Here is a 15,806-nt window from a genome sequence, read left to right as displayed (position 1 = left end):
CCGGGCATGTGACGTATATAAGGACGCTGGGCAATGGCGTTGACGTAATTACGTTGTTTACATGATGTGATGTTACTTGTAGTCCACATAATGATTTTCTGTTGCTATAGCCCCATTTCCACAAATACCTCCTCGGATCGACTCGGCACGGTTTTTCATAGCACCTGGTACCAGGTGTTTTTAGTACCTGTTCTGCCAAAGTTCCAAGCCATCCGAGCAGGTCATAAATTGTGACATTGTCAGACTGCATGCCACCGATTGGCTGGGTCACAGGCGTTACTCAATGATTAATAAGAGCGTTTCGTTCACGAATATCAACACCGCCATTTTTGAAATCAAGCAACGAGGGAAATGGCTACAAAAAACAATCCCGTGTTCCCCGAGTCTGACGAAAAGACACAGACAGAGCAGCAGGTATATTCTTGACTGGACGTCCACCTTTGTTGTTGCATTCATCTTCATGTTAATTACACCTCGAGACCATGCACATTTCGAGGTACTACACTGTAATGGAAAAACATTTGATCCAAGTCTAGTGGCGAGTCGGCCCAAATAGGTTCGAATGGAAAAGGAGCTTATGTAGCATAGGCGAGTTTAGACCATTCTCCATCAGAGTACCACAAAAAAATAACTATATTTAAAACTACAGCGTGGGCCATTTATATGGATACACCATAATAAAATGGGAACGGTTGGTGATATTAAAGTCCGGTTTGTGGCACATTAGTATATGTGAGGGGGCAAACCATCTTGAGGAGTACTCCTCAAGATGTGCAGTTAATAAAAGGACAGGTAATGTTTGTCACGCTGTTGCACACACAGTACGCTCATTTGTTTCAGTTCGTCAGTTGCAACAAGACAATAAGCTAATACTCCTGGGTGCTATACACTACTTTCCTGATTATATACCAGCTAGCCCAACTTCAGTAACCCTACAAACGTCACTGCTGTTTAGTTTTCTGTCTTCATTTATGCTGGAAGTGATAACAGAGCTGTACGTTTTAATTTGTTTCCAAAACCCCGCAGTCAGGACATGCTATATTGTATTTAGATAGAAGCTAGCGAGCTAACTCCCTGCTAACTTCTAACTCTGTTAAATGTCATAAATTCCGTTTTCATGGATGCCTGGATGTTAAACTCAATTGTTACACCTGGTAGAGCAGAACGCTGATCATTTTATTAAAGATGAAAGACTTTAGACAGTTTTTCAACTCTCAGTAATGCCATAGTGATCGTTTGATGTTTGATATATGGACCTGCTTTGGAGTTTAGGTCCAGACACGGCTAGTGACGTCAGACTGAACAACCGGATAGGAAGAGGGCCATGTGACACATCAAACTTATTGGTAATGTCACAAGAAAAACAAAGGTGTGCATGGTTTCAACGTAACTTTATTCTTTCATGAGTTATTTACAAGTTTCTGACCACATATAAAATGTGTTCAATGTGCTGCCCATTGTGTTGGATTGTCAATGCATCTAGGAATGCTCGGACCTGGCACCCATAATCAGTGTTGGGAAGGTTACTTTTAAAATGTATTCCATTACAGATTACAGAATACATGCCCAAAATGTATTCTGTAACGTATCCCGTTAAGTTACTCCATGAGAGTAACGTATTCTGAATACTTTGGATAACTTAATATATTATCATGCTGTTTACAACTACATGAATGTACTATTGCTGTGATTTATTACTGTTACTGAAGGTCTGTGGCTTCAAACCGTAGTAAAGGGACCTCTGGCTAATACGGTGCGTTCTGTGTCGAGCTCGTAGCCGAAAAATAGCTTTACTTTGTTGTGTGGGTCAACTTTGCTTGTGAGAGACAGAGAGAGGCGTTGAAAGGCTGCTCCAACGGAACTTATTGTTTTTGGAGGAAAACACGAACACGGTGTACAGTCGAGTCTTAATAGCTTACTTACAACTGGGCTCATCAGACACTCTTCTTGGCTGCAGTGGTTATTATTATATTTACATGCTTCCAGCTCGATGACAGCTCGTACTTTTCCTTTTTTTCCGTCCTCGTGCTCACAGACACATAACGGGTATGGCAGTCCATTCTCCCTGCAGCACGGACTACACTGCCTATGATGCTACATTCTTTAGAGCTATACCTGTAGCATTCTGCCTATTAACTTAGCACAACAACAACAAAAAGGCGCTCTCTCACCCAGGAAACACGCAGAGAGAGAGAGAGAGTCACCCTGTAACCATGGCAACCGTAACGCTGCTGCCTGGAACAACAGAACATCACAGCTGTCAAACAAAACCCAAACAGTCCTGACCCGCGACAATATGAAACAGGGAAGTACCGCTGTGTAATCCATTTATTTCAACAAAGTAACTGTATTCTAAATACCACCTTTTTAAACGGTAACTGTAACGGAATACAGTTACTCATATTTTGTATTTTAAATACGTAACGGCGGTACATGTATTCCGTTACTCCCCAACACTGCCCATAATGTGGTGGTGCACCATCTTGCTGGAAAAACTCAGGGAACGTGCCAGCTTCAGTGCATAAAGAGGGAAACACATCATCATGTAGCAAGTTCCAATATCCAGTGGCGTTGAGGTTTACATTGATGAAGAATGGACCCACTATCGTTGTACCCCATATACCACACAAAACCATCACTTTTGTTGTTCCAACCAGGCACGTGCAGATGGGGGGCTAGAGGGGCTTGAGCACCCGCCCCTTTCCTGATGGGTGCCCAAAGTGCCCTTTTGTTGAGGCAACTTTTTAAAAAAAATTATTATTATTTTTTTAATGTGTGTGTGCGTGCGGAGTCCTGTCTGTGCCCCTCAACAATAATATTTAACTATTAATCACAGTTTCGCTAAATAAAAGGATCTGACTTGCATCAGTCACATGATCACATTTAACCAATGATCGCCCTTGACGGCAGAACGCGCTGGTTACGAGCCGGGAACGAGCTCACAAAGAGCACGCGCATTTGTTGCGGTCCGGAGCTGTAGGAGAAACACAAGTTAACTCAGAGACACAGACTGATGCTACAAAACCAGTAAGTAGGTGTACAGCGTACACTGTAGTGTATAGCACCCAGGAGTATTAGCTTATTGTCTTGTTGCAACTGACGAACTGAAACAAATGAGCGTACTGTGTGTGCAACAGCGTGACAAACATTACCTGTCCTTTTATTAACTGCACATGTAGTGCTGGTCATAGCTGCTGGCTACCTGTGTAAGGCTGTCATGGGTCTGTAGCTCTGTCACCATTTTAGGGAACATATTTAGTTTTAAAGTAAGTTACAGAGCTTTTCCTGCCTTTCTGGAGGGATTATATTTCACTAAAAACGATCTAATATGCATGTCCACATAATTATGCATTATTATAATTATAATATTTTAAAAAACACACGCTGTATTTTAAAGAACATACATTAAGTGGTAAATGGCCTGTATTTATATAGCGCTTTACTAGTCCCTAAGGACCCCAAAGCACTTTACACATCCAGTCATCCATACACACACTGGTGATGGCAGCTACATTGTAGCCACAGCCACCCTGGGGCGCACTGACAGAGGCGAGGCTGGCACTGGCACCACCGGGCCCTCTGACCACCACCAGTAGGCAACGGGTGAAGTGTCTTGCCCAAGGACACAACGACCAAGACTGTCCAAGCCGGGGCTCAAACCGGCAACCTTCCGATTACAAGGCGAACGCCCAACTCTTGAGCCACGATCGCCCCAGGAAGCAGATTATATTAGATTTATATTTTAAATAAGACAAAATTTGGATTTTACAGCAGTAAAATGATTGTATCTCTACAGTTTAAAAATGTAATAAGCTTTGCCCCTGCACAGAGTGGATAGTGAAACAAATGGAATCATCATAATGACATTATTTCATATTTATTACTTCCCCCTCCTCATTGCTTTATTATTGTAGCTCTAGTAATAAATAATAATGTAAGGATTCTGGATCAGCACAGTGATGCCCATAGTACAGTATTCTGAAGAAGGTCTAAAATGTCACTGTGTGTGCATGTGTGTGTTTTATGTATATGGATTTTTTAAAATTATTACTCATGATATAACATTGTCCAGACATGCCTGGTAAGGACATGAGGAGGAAATAGTAGGAGCTGTGTGAGGCTACTAAAGGCAGTGCTATAACATTTTTCTGTCATCATTTAATTATAGATTAAGTGCAAGAGTTGTTAGGTGTGGATAATTAGATTATAGTTTATTGCAATAACAAGCTGTGCCTTGTTCTCAGATAGACAGCAAGTGGAGAGTGATATATGAAATGAAAGGGATGGAAGAAAGAAGAGAAGCAAAGAGTGATTCACAGGCAGAGCCTAAATTATTTCTCACAGTTTTTTGTTGCCTTATGGTTCCAAGCGCTGTCACCAATCTTTGCATTTTGTTATTATCTCATGACACTTGTTTAATCAGCTACCATCTCTCCTATGGACTTTTTACTGTCTACAGTCTCAGATCAACACAGCCCTGCCCTCCAGCACTATCCACAGCAACCCCTCAACAGCAACATTGTACCCATCAGGTAAAAAATCGGCTACGTTTGCTTTGCCTTGTTGTCCATATTAGATTCTTGATGAATGTGTGTTGTTGTTATTCAGCCTGGTTCAATGTGCCCCTTTTTAACTTTGAGCACCCGCCCCTTTAAACCTCTCTGCACGGCCCTGGTAAAGACACAGATGATGAAATTTAATTATTAATACAATATACATCATGAGAAACAAAGCTGAAATTGATTCAGTTTAGTACTTTTCTCTGTATGCTCTGTGATTATAAAGGCCTTAAAGTCTGTGATATTTGATTTGATATACCTTTATTAGTCCCACAAGGGGAAATTTCATAAGGCTGCAGACCTATTGCACGCAATGGCGGCGCCATCTTACCCTCCGACCATACATTACACAAAACATCACATGGGGAAGACAGGTCAGAGAGGTATAACAATGGAAAAGGCACCACATGAGGAAAGATAAGGAGAAAAAAATAACTCCCCTCAGACTGAGCTCCAACAGGGAGATCAGTTTGAGAACAGAAAAAAACACTTCTGCACATAGCACATGAAAAAACTCTTAATACACCAAAGAAACACATGACAAGCAACAGGGGTGGGTAATTTTTTATTTTTTATTCCTATTTATTCTATTTATCCCCTTTGTATATTTTATTTATATTTGTCTCTGTATTTATATATGTGTGTGTGTGTGTGTGTGTGTGTGTGTGTGTATATGTGTATATATATATATATATATATATATATATATATATAACAATTCTGTAACTGTAACTTCGGTCGTTGCTGTGCTTTTTGGAAGTCGAATTTCCCAGAGGAACCCACCCGAGGGATTAATAAAGTTCTATCTTATCTTCTATCTTATCTTATCTTATCTTATCTCTTATCATCAGAATACTTTATTAATCCCAAAGGAAATTAGGGTTACAGCAGGGTGAGAGACAGCCGATTTAGACAGTACATCCGGGCCTGCAGCCTGTGCGCTGGGCTCCTTGATCCACCGTCAGCATTGGAAGGGAATAAGCGTCGAAGGCGTTTGGAGAGGGAGGGGGGATGAGTGTGTGCATATCAGTGTATATGTATGTGTGTGCGTGTCCAGAGTTCAGCTGAGACAGTGTCCTTCGCCCTGCTAGGCAAAGTAAACAGTCTTCCAGCCAACCCAGGTGGCCTTGCATGGAATGGGAAGGAACAGTCTAAACACAGTCGTTATCAGGGTGTTTTTGTTTGGCTCCAGCCTTGCGACCGCAGCTGGCGCCGAGAGGGTATCTGCATGAAGTGATGGTGCTTTTTACTTTAGTACGAACAGCTCATATGAATTTCAAAGCAGTTCTACAGTCCAACACTGGTCTCTCAATCTCCCGTTGGAGAGCCGCGAGCTTCGCCATACTTGTGCTCTGTGATGTCATTTCTTGTGCTCAAGGAGCCGATTCTGACAACTCACGACAGTGTGCCTCCCCGAGATGTCATCCAATTTGCGCTCAGAGATGTTATTCCGAGCTAACCCTTCCGAGATGTAATCCAGTCTGCAGTCAGAGATCTTATTCTGAGTATTCACAGCAGCCGTAGCCTTTCCAAGATCTTATCCGTGCTGCACTCAATGAGCCCATTTTGAGAAACTCACGCCTCTTCCCATCGTTTCAATCTCAGCGGGCAGCCTTGTGGGGGTTTGAACAGCCGGTTCCGCTTTCTTAATTCTTCGATAAGTCAGGGCCAAGCCAGCTCCGATCAGCCAGAACCCTGTTACCATGGTTCCGAATAGGTAGATATCTTCAGCACTCAGGCTCACCCAAGCCCAAACTTCTCGTTGAGAAAGGGGTGTCAATTGCATTTAGGGACCAGTTGATCCAATCCATAATTTCTCTTTTAGGTTTTAGAGAACAGACTGTGAGAGAGTGTTCCAGGGAAAAGTAATACAAAAAACACTAGACTAGACAAGGACATAAGAGGCTAAGCAGGGAAGCTAAGGGAGAGGAGGAGGAGAGGAGAAAAGTGCGACCGCCTTCGTCAAGAGCAAGAGCAGGATGGGTGGTCTCGTAGGGTGTCTTGCATTGAAATCTGCTGCAATGACCCAGTTACTGCATTCACCAGATACCAACACAATTTCGATCTGCTCCTCACGTGTTAACCTCTTCGACATGTCAATGGCTGTGAACAAAGAGAAACTTGTAAATAACTTGTGAAATAATAAAGTTACATTGAAACCAAGCACACCATCGTTTTTCTTGTGACATTAACAATAAGTTTGATGTGTCACATGGCCCTCTTCCTATTGAAAAAACAAAACTTGAATCCAAGATAGCCGACTTCTAAATGGCCACCATGGTCACCACCCATCTTGAGGAGTTTGCCCCCTCACATATACTAATGTGCCACAAATGGGACTTTAATATCACCAACCATTCCCATTTTATTATGGTGTATCCATATAAATGGCCCACCCTGTAGTTATAATCACACATTTTAATATAGGGCTTTGGAGCGTGATGTCACGGGGGTGGGCGTGGAAAGGATTTTGGCCCGATCCGCCATTTTGGGGGTCTAGCGCAAGTGAAAAGGGAGCGAAGTCACACACAACAGCCATGGTTCGTATTTGCTGTGTGGTCGGTTGCAATGTTCGATCACACGACCGGCAAGAGAATAAGGTTGAAAATGGTTTATCTTTTCATTCTTTCCCAACCTGGAAGCAACATGAGGCAGCTCGTGTATCGATGTTACCAAACGAAGGCGTCTAGCCTGGATAGCAGCTGTGAGACGAGCTGACGTGCAGTTCTCTTCCATCTCCAAATATCTGTTGGTGCTCCAGACATTTTCATTCCGGTAAGTTCTAAATATGTTCATATCACTCTTTATAGCCTATTAGTTTTATTTTCTATGCGCTCTGAGGTCATAGCAAATTAGAACAAACATCCTACTGAGTGATTTTGCAGGACTACCTTCTATTTATAGAGTTGCTAATTATTTGGCATTATTGCAGCAAACCAGCCAATGAAATGGATGAAACATCGTGACTGGGTTCCAGCACTACACAAGGGACCTGCTTCAAACATACCACCATGCCAATCAGATTACTTCTTCCATGTGAGGGTGAAGAGGTGACCCTCCTGGATAAGATGGTGAAGGTTTGCTGCGTTTGGTGAACAGTGTGATAATAAAACCAGGGAAAATGAAACCTGCTCCTGTTAAATATTCTTAAGTATTGTGCTGTTAAAATTGCTGTATTTTTTCAAAAGATACAGTAAATAAAGTAATGTTAGTAGTGGGTGATATGTAAACACTCATGATTTTGTGTAAACATTTTGTCATTTGTAAACTATAAATGACATGGATTCTACACTGTTACTGATGTGATGCTCTATAAGGTGGTTTTAATAAAAAAAATAAAAAAGAGGCAAAAATTAGTTTGTTTCTTTATTCAACTTTTGAACAGTGGTACTCAGTCAGTACATATTCAGTAAATGCAAATTATTTACACGGCAGTGCACTACAGGCATACATCTAGACTCCTCCACAGTAGCAGGTGGAATTTTCCTTTTTTGAGGATGGCTCCTTTTACCTTTCAATACGGATGGTCTGTTTATGTTTTGATCAAGAGCCTTTTTTTAGGCAGCTGAAGAGGAGAAGTCTATCTTATGGCCAATCTCTGGCTGTATCTTGGTCACATTACCCAGCAAAACCCAGTAAGCAGGTTCATCTGTAACAGTCCTTGTGCCACGGATCAACACTGTTGCTTCTACATTAAACAGAAGAGCAGCGACATGGCTGCAGGTCTCTGCGACTCCGGCCATACAGCTGCAGTGGGCTGCTTCAACCTTCCCTGTGATGCTCACAGTGACCCATGGCTGCAATGCTGGTTCATTCAGTCTTTGAGAGTGCAGTACCTGAAACACACACAGACAAAGTTCATTTAAAGACAAGAACTAATGAGCCAAGGCCGACGTAAATGTGTTTTATCTACTTTATCATAAATGTAACAAAGTGTTTAGAAAGTTAGCACATACATGTAATTTTTCATTTTTTTATGTATTCATCTATAGAACGCTGCATGTTATATTCTAAATCTGCCTGTTCTCTGTCAGAAACCTACCTGCAGAAAATGAACCTAAAGTATGTAATGCAAGGATGTAATCACTTTCAAGATGGAGAAAGCATAAAGTGACAATTATGAATCACTTAATATGATAAGGAGATTCTGCAGGTCATTAATCAATGTATAAAACTAAAATAAAATGTATTTTTAGTGACACAGGATACAAACATGGAAGCAAGATGTATAATTAGGATTATTTATAATAAATATGAATAAATTAGTGCAATTTCTTTAACCGTAAAGAATAACAATCCTTCAGGACAATGTCACATCAATGCACTGAACTCACTATGTTATCCACCTAACAGCCTCCACATGTTCTCACTGTAATTTCCCCCTCATGAATGAATTTATGCTGCACTAATCTGAATGTTTGCAGGGAAATCAAACGCATTTCACATGCAGTACTCAAGCTGACTTACCTTTGTTTGAATGACGACTTGTACGCTCTGACTCCACAGACAAGGTACGAAAATATGTCAGGCTACATCAGTAGCGGTTGGTCTTCAGGGTTTCTACTCCACGGCCGTATTTCATACGGGTCCACATTTCCAATGCACGCTATTTTCTGTAAGTACCGCTGCTTCGCCTCTGGACGCAATCGGTCTCTATACAGTTCATTCTCTTTTGAGCTGCTTTTAAGCATCTTTCTTGTAGTCTTCGTTCCAACACAGTGTGTTTGTTTTGATTCGTAGACCCCGAAAATGGCGCTGCGCTCCCATAATGCATTGCGGCGTGACGTCAACTCCAAAGCCCTATTATTTTCTGACTCTGTATTCAAATGTTATATTTTCCTAACTTGTCTGCTGGCAAGAGTACAGGGCAGAATGAAGACAGGTTTTATGTCCAGTATTGTTGATGTCATGATGTTACAGTGTGCTTACAGAGGCATTGCTACTTCAACAGTGTGGCTTGTCATTAATATCCTAAGACTGCATTAGAAAGAATAGTCTCACCAGAATCACCTGCAGTGGACTCCACTCCGAATCAGTTGGTCCCTCTCCGCTGCCTGTCACAGACACCTCGAGACCTGCCGCGGATTCCACGCCTCCACCTGCCGCGGACACCAGCTTGGAATCCCCCTGCCAATCCTCCAAAGGATGCCAGCCACCAACCAATCCACACTGCAGCAGACCACCTGCCAATCCACCCTGCCGCTGGCCGCCTGCTAATTGCCACAATCCAAGCCACTTGAAAGGTCCCGCCTTCGCTCTGTCGTTGGCCTCTGGTCCTGTCATCCATGGGTCTTCGCTGTAATGGTCGACCCCTAGACCCACCTGAAGCAGAACAAATTATCATCAAAACAAGTGGCGAAGAAAAAGTGGCATGTCTTTGATCAATATTAAGTCATTTGTGTGGTAACACAGGTCTGCCTTCATCTTGGTCTCAACTATTGTAACCTGCGAGTATTAAGAGCGCAAACCCTAAGCTGTAGTGCTGCTAGCCTTTCTGAACAAATTTTTAATAATCACCAGTAAATACTAAGAAACTATAAAATACTGTGAAACTGATTTGGCTGGTTGCTACCAAAGAGCCATCACAAATGCAGAAAATGCATAATTGGTTGCGCTTATGTAATTGTAACTAACACTGTAGGCCAGAGAAATAACATGGTGGAAGAGACATAAAGTGAGTAGAAAAACACCCTAAACGCATTTAGAATACATTTAGAACTACAAATTAATTTTCTTTTAGCATTTTTTTTTGGGGGGGGGTATACATATTACATACATTTTACAATGTTTATTTGTCAGATAAAATAAGTTAAATGTCACCGTTATTATTGCCCATCCGTAAACAGCGGGGTGTCCAAATTCAGAGCCTTTTTATTTTACGGCACTGTTGTCAAGGCGCTTTCTGTTGAGGAGAAAAGCATGAATTTGTTTGTATACAGATTATCCATTGTTTAGATGTCCCGGGCAGTCGAAAAGAAGGCAGAGCTATCCGGTTGTTCAGTGATGACGCGACGAATCCTACTTCCGGGTCTAAAGTAGTCTGCGTTTAATATGGCTTTTGTGTTGTTAACATGTTTAATGTTATGTATTTTCTTCTATTTGATCTCACAAAGCTCCTAAAACAGTCAGTGATCCCTGTTGACCTCCCTCGGCTTTTATTACCGCTAATCATTTATTTAAGCTCGTTTTTAAAACCTTAGGATGTAACTACAACCCAGCCCATGCAGCAGTATATTAATGACTAACCTCGTATTGTGGATGGATTATCTCAGTTGTTCTCCTGGCTGAAGTTTGGTCCTTTTACAGCATCCTGCCATGCGATTACATTTGTTCCTGACCACCGAGAACACTCACAGTAACTTTTATCGAGTGGAAAAAAAGTTAGCTTGTTCATATTATGCTAACATAGCTGTGTCGCTAGCGGTCACGTAGCACATCATTATATACCAGCTAGCCCAACTTCAGTAACCTTACAAACGTCACTGCTGTTTAGTTTTCTGTCTTCATTTATGCTGGAAGTGATAGCAGAGCTGTAAGTTTTAATTTTTTTCCAAAACCCTGCAGTCAGGACATGCTATATTGTATTTAGATAGAAGCTAGCGAGCTAACTTCCTGCTAACTTCTAACTCCGTTAAATGTCATAAATTCCGTTTTCATGGATGCCTGGATGTTAAACTCAATTGTTACACCTGGTAGAGCAGAACGCTGATCATTTTATTAAAGATGAAAGACTTTAGACAGTTTTTCAACTCTCAGTAATGCCATAGTGATCGTTTGATATATAGACCTGCAGCGGAGTTTAGACCCAGACACGGCTAGTGACGTCAGACTGAACAACCGGATTGAGAAATGCTAGGAGCTAACTGGATGCTAACCGTATCATTCAAATACATTAACTGTTGCAATATTGGCAAAGAGAGGAAGTGACATAAGATTTGCGCATGCGTGGTACTGATCGTGTTTCTTGTATGGATCCAGTATGGTAGCAACTGCCCACGGCAGCACCCACTGCTTGTTGAGAGTAAGAGCGATACGTGTCAAAAAAACGATACTTTCATGTCAAAAAGTCATCGTAAGTCTCCAATAACACCAGCAAAAGTCGTCAGATTTGATGCTAGTTGCTCTTTAGTACAAAAAGTCGCTAAGGTGGTCTGAAAATTCGCTAAATATAGCGAGAAAGTTGCTAAGTTGACAACCCTGACCATGACAAGTATTGCTAGCTAACCATTAGCAACTTAACACAACTTTCTCCTCTTCATTTTCATTGAGATGAAATAAATTTCTTAAAATTTCTATGGTTTAATGAAATACCCAAACACCGACAGCGAATTAATTGAATGAATAACACAGAGGACTGAAGAAAGACGACACGTTTCTACCACCAGCCTAGCTAGCGTTACAGGCTGTACGGAGGCTAGCTGGCGGCCTAAACCTGTAAATCTAAACATATCTACAGTAACATGACGAATAAATCTTGGCAATAATGATGTCTACCGTATGGTCTAAACATAAAGAATTGTCTCATGATAGTTGGAGAGAATATTTTTTATTCTCTAACACGGATGAAAGCAGATTTCTTTCTCACAGTAACACGAAGGCAAGGCTGTCTTACCTTTGCTATCAAAAAAAGACCGACACCTGGGCATGTGATGTATATAAGGACGCTCGGCAATGGCGTTGACGTAATTACGTTGTTTACATGATGTGATGGTACTTGTAGTCCACATAATGATTTTCTGTTGCTATAGCCCCATTTCCATAAATACCTCCTCAGATCGACTCGGTTTCGTTTGCCTCAGTTTTCTGGGTTTTCTATTTGGTCATAGTACCTGGTACCAGATACTTTTTAGTACCTCCTCAGCCACACTTCCAAGCGATCTGAGAAGGTCCTAAATTGTGATACTCGATGATTGATGAGAGCATTTCATTCATGAATATCAACACCACCATTTCCAAAACCCGGCAAAGGGGGAAATAGCTACGAAAAACAATGCCGGGTTCCCCGATTCTGACGAAAAGGCACAGACAGAGCAACAAGTATATTCTTGCCTCAATGTCCACCTTTGTTATAGCTTTCATGTTGCATGTTAATTGCATTGTGGGGCGCTCGGATGCCACACCACCCGTTGCTTCTTGGACCAATCCTGTTGGTCTCTCTCTGCCGCATGCCACAGACTACATGCCAGTACCTGCCATGGACTCCACGCCGCTGCCTGCCACAACACCAGAGTGGATTCCACCTGTCGAGGGTATCCCAAGGGTCTCCATCTCAATTGCTGCCAGCCACCAATGAATCCACGCTGTAGCAGGCCACCTGCCAATCGCCGCAAGCCACCAACTAAGCCACCTAAAGGGTTCTGACGTTTCTGGTGCTGTCACCCATTGGTCTTCACTGTAATGGTTGACCCATTGACCTGCTTTGTTTTGTCGTCTTCCAGATCACCATCGTGTCCACTGCTGAGCTGCTGTCTCCTCCAACAGTCTTGATGACTAGCCTTCGGTCTAGCCTTACTCTTATTCTCCACCTGGAGCAAAACAAATTACCATCTAAAAAAGTGACAAAGAAAAAGTGGCATGTCTTTGATCAATAATAAAAAATTGGATGGCACCACAGGTCTGCCTCTTGGTCTCAGTGGTCTTGGTCTTTTTCTTATATATAGCCCTGCGAGCAGACCAGCAGTAGCGACCAATGCCCCGGGCCAGAACCGGGTTCCGGCTCCCGTGCTTCTTCTTTGTCATGGTTCAAATTTGAGGAAGAGACACACGACTGAAAAAGTCCATAGTGAGTCAATAAAGTATTTTATTAAAAAACACACAGTGCCATACAGTGTGGGAAGAGCCGGACTTCTTCTTCGTCTGCACAAAGACAGAAAGCTTTTATAGTCATTATGACGTCAGAAGAATTCCAGAAGAATTCTCCTGTCCTTCCTCATGCCCTTCTATGGCTAAGAACAACAACATGTTCCAGATGTTTCCACTCCTGCTTTCTGGGAACCTAACCAATTGTGTATACAGTGTGTGTATTTTGTGTAATTGTGGGTTTAGGCCAAAGAAAGTTGAGTGTCCTTATCTGACTTACTGGGTCCGCCTGGAGCTACAGCTATGCTGGTAGAGAATTACCTTGTAGCCGATTTACTAAGAATGATATGATGAATGATACAATGATATATTGCTGATAAACTGATGCAGACTAATGAAGTAATAATGAAATAATAACAGTGCATGTAAATGATATCAGTGAGATTAAAATAACATACTTTATCCTAACAACTCCTTTGAAACAATGTAAGACATTCAACATAATACAGGTCAATCCAACAGATCTAATGATTTTCACACTCTTTTAAGTCAGAGGTCTAATGCAAACTAAAACTACATACTGATCACCCCCTCTATATTAAGGGTATAATATGATCTACAACAGTATCATAATGCAACTACTTTGATCTCATATATAAGGTAACATATGATAACAAAATAATCTCAACATCTTCTTGGCAGCTTTGTCTCCTCTGCCATCTGACACAAAGTAAAAAAGGAGGTAGATGTTTGGTAGAGTCTCAGATGAGCAATGGTTTATTGTACCACAGTGATGTTATGGGATTAAGTTCCTAGCTTTATTATTCTTCTAACACTGGTTTTTAGCAGCAGGACTCCAGCACCGCGAGATCTTCAACGCACACCTCCGGCAGAGCTTCAACAGCATTCCGAGGGAGACTGGGGACATTGAGTCCGAATGGACCATGTTCAGCGTCTCCATTGCCGAAGCTGCTGCATTGAGCTGCGGCCGCAAGGTGGTTGGTGCCTGCCATGGTGGTAATCCCCGAACCAAATGGTGGACACCAGAGGTGAAGGGAGCCACCAGGCTGAAGAAGGAGTCCTATCGGGCTTGGTTAGCCTGTGGGACTCCGGAGGCAGCCGACAGGTATCGACAGGCCAAGCGGAATGCGGCTCGGGCAGTGGCTGAAGCAAAAACTCGGGTGTGGGAGGAGTTCGGAGAGGCCATGGAAAAAGACTTTCGGACTGCCTCGAAGAGATTCTGGCAAACCGTCAGGCGTCTCAGGAGGGGAAAGCGGTGCTCTACCTGCACTGTGTATAGTGCTGGCGGAGCGCTGCTGACGTCGACTGAGAAAATTGTCAGGCAGTGGAAGGAATACTTCGAGGACCTCCTTAATCCCACTGACACGTCTTCCGAGGAGGAAGCAGAGTCTGGGGATGAGGGGAATGACCCGCCAATTTCCGGGGGCGAGGTCACTGAGGTAGTTAAACAACTCCTTGGTGGCAGAGCCCCTGGTGTTGATGAGGTCCGCCCCGAGTTCCTGAAAGCTCTGGACGTTGTAGGGCTGTCCTGGTTGACACCCCTCTGCAATGTTGCGTGGAGATCAGGGGCAGTACCTGTGGACTGGCAGACCGGGGTGGTGGTCCCCATCTTTAAGAAGGGGGACCGGAGGGTGTGTTCCAACTACAGGGGGATCACACTCCTATGCCAGGGTGTGGGAGGAGTTCTATGCCAGGGTGCTGGAAAGGAGAGTTCGTCTGCTAGTCGAACCTCGGATACAGGAGGAACAATGCGGTTTTCGTCCTGGTCGCGGAACACTGGACCAGCTCTTTATCCTCTCGAGGATACTTGAGGGTGCATGGGAGTTTGCCCAACCAGTCTACATGTGTTTTGTGGACTTGGAGAAGGCATTCGACCGTGTCCCTCGGGGTGTCCTGTGGGAGGTGTTGCGGGAGTATGGGGTGTCTGGCCCATTGCTACGGGCCATTCGATCCCTATACAACCGTTGCAAGAGCTTGGTTCGCATTGTCGGCAATAAGTCGGACTCGTTCCCGGTGGGTGATGGGCTCCGCCAGGGCTGCCCTTTGTCTCCGGTTCTGTTCATAATTTTTATGGACAGGATTTCTAGGCGCAGCCAAGTGGCGGAGGGCTTTCGCTTTGGTGGCGTCAGAATCTCATCTCTGATTTTTGCGGATGATATGGTTCTGTTGGCTTCATCAGGTGAGGGCCTCCAGCTCGCACTGGAACGGTTCGCAGCCGAGTGTGAAGCAGCGGGAATGAGGATCAGCACCTCCAAATCTGAGGCCATGGTTCTCAGCCGGAAAAGGGTGGAGTGCCCACTCCGGGTCGGGGATGAGTTCCTGCCCCAAGTGGAGGAGTTCAAGTATCTCGGGGTCTTGTTCGCGAGTGATGGGAGAAGGGAGCCGGAGATCGACAGACGGATTGGGGCTGCAGCTGCAGTAATGCGG

The 15,806-nt window shown here is 43.3% G+C and overlaps 2 long non-coding RNA genes across 3 annotated transcripts; one reads left to right on the top strand and one right to left on the bottom strand.

The window, feature by feature from the left end:
- The first annotated feature begins 94 nt into the window (after positions 1 to 94).
- LOC147317684 (uncharacterized) lies at positions 95 to 13,332 on the top strand. 2 transcript variants are annotated; one of them, XR_015131872.1, is made up of 4 exons: positions 95 to 414; positions 4,460 to 4,532; positions 12,734 to 12,913; positions 12,998 to 13,332. It is a non-coding gene; the product is annotated as an uncharacterized LOC147317684 (long non-coding RNA). The 2 variants fall into 2 exon arrangements; XR_015131871.1 differs by having other exon boundaries at positions 96 to 414; positions 12,734 to 13,332.
- On the bottom strand, positions 4,572 to 13,394 carry LOC147317683 (uncharacterized). Its single transcript, XR_015131873.1, has 4 exons — positions 12,749 to 13,394; positions 10,380 to 10,461; positions 9,561 to 9,881; positions 4,572 to 6,662 (listed from the first exon to the last, which is right to left on the bottom strand). It is a non-coding gene; the product is annotated as an uncharacterized LOC147317683 (long non-coding RNA).
- Positions 13,395 to 15,806: the final 2,412 nt, after the last annotated feature.

Source organism: Aulonocara sp. 'chitande type north' Nkhata Bay, linkage group LG12 (assembly GCF_057382095.1).
Source record: "Aulonocara sp. 'chitande type north' Nkhata Bay isolate Kocher_YH1m ecotype deep benthic linkage group LG12, A_spYH_male_GT1.1, whole genome shotgun sequence".
NCBI classification, from domain to species: Eukaryota; Metazoa; Chordata; class Actinopteri; order Cichliformes; family Cichlidae; genus Aulonocara; species Aulonocara sp. 'chitande type north' Nkhata Bay.
The sequence above is the reverse complement of the archived record's forward strand: the minus strand, read 5'-3'. Positions and strand labels throughout refer to the sequence as shown.